This window comes from Elephantulus edwardii, unplaced genomic scaffold, assembly GCF_000299155.1.
Source record: "Elephantulus edwardii isolate Elephantulus edwardi_28Jun2011 unplaced genomic scaffold, EleEdw1.0 scaffold00585, whole genome shotgun sequence".
Taxonomy (NCBI): Eukaryota; Metazoa; Chordata; class Mammalia; order Macroscelidea; family Macroscelididae; genus Elephantulus; species Elephantulus edwardii.
In genome coordinates, this window is record NW_006400335.1 from 20,714 (window position 1) to 22,336 (window position 1,623).

The following is a 1,623-nucleotide window of genomic DNA, read 5'->3' on the forward strand; positions in this document are numbered from 1 at the left end:
AGTAACCTCACTCAGATTTCAGCTGTTGGAACATGCTCATGTACAAGGGTCCCTACTTAAATTCCAGTTGTCTGTCTCCCAACCAGTGGCTCTCACTCGGTGGTCTTCACTCAGTGGCCCCTGCCTCATCAGGGCCCTGGGTCCAGTGGGGCCCAAGGAAACTTAGTCAAATTCCTACTGACCTACTTGCTCCTTGTGGATGGGTCCAACTGGGAATTGGCTGGTGGCTTCATCTGGGACCTCTAGCTTGATGCTTCTGTGGCTCCCAAATGAATTATTTTAATAAAAGTTCTGACTCAAATTCTTATTCTCTGCTTCATGCCACTTTGTTCTCTTCACTCAGTGTCAGTCTCTCTGATGGCTCATTTCTATGCAGCTTGCCTCTCCTCCAGCTCCTTACGCTATTTCCTCCACTGCCACGATCTTAGTTCTTCTTTGTTTATTCTTTCTAAAGCTCTCTCAATAAGTAAATGCTTATGAATGCTCTATTCCTCAAACAAATGATCTTCTAGGATTTTCTTTCTGTCAGTCATCTATTATATGTCTCAACTATAATGTTGTGCTACTGTTAACTGTAATTTTTCTTACAGTCTTCTGCAGATATTTTATCTACTTTCCTGTGTTTTCTTAGCAATGCCCTCCACTTTTCATGAGTTGATGAATTCTGAGATTTCTCTGAAGCTGAAAAGTGATTCTTCTGATCATATTTTTATGTTACCTCCAGAAATTTATATACACACACACACACATCTATCTGTGTATGTATGTATGTATGTATGTATGTATGTATGTATGATCTATCTATCTATCTATCTATCTATCTATCTATCTATCATCTATCTATCTATCTATCCACACTTCTCTGATCTACTTAGAACAATAGAAGTTTGTTTCACATTAAGAGCTTAGTCCTAAATGCCAATATTTGGGGATAAGAAAGTTGTTGTTGTTGTATGCCATCAAGTTGACTACAAATCATGACTATTTTAATGAACATCATATTTGAAACTGGTTCTACCCTGCATCATTCTCATAACTGTTGATATTCTTAAGTCCTTTTTTTACAGTACTGAGTCAATCTATCTTACTGAGGATCTTCTTATCTTTATTTTACAGTCCTCCTTTCCTAGAATAAAATGTTTTTGCAAGGGCTGAACTTACTTGGCAACATGCCCAACATATGTAAGAGGAAGCTTCATAGCCCTTGCCTTTAAGAACCATTTTGGCTGCAATTCATCTAAGATAGATTTGTTTTCTCTAGCAGAAGAACCTATGCCTTTGAATTGTGCTGTTAGACCAGAGTGCTGAATAACTTGTGGCCTTCCAGATGAACAAGCAAGTTTTTCTTGGAAGAAGGAGAAACTCACATATTTGCTAGAGGGGCAAACTTTGCCTCACATTCTTTGGACATGTTAGCAAGAGAAGCCAGCCTTTGGAAAATGATGTCATACTTGGAGAAGTGTAGAGTCAGAGAAAGAACTAAAAATCTTCAACAAAATGGATTATCACGGTGATTATAATAATGGACTTGAGCATAACCAAGATAGTGAGGATGCAGCAAGATAAGGCAAACTCCAGAGCTGTGGTTCATAAGGTCATTGTGGGTGGCCGACTTGATGGTAC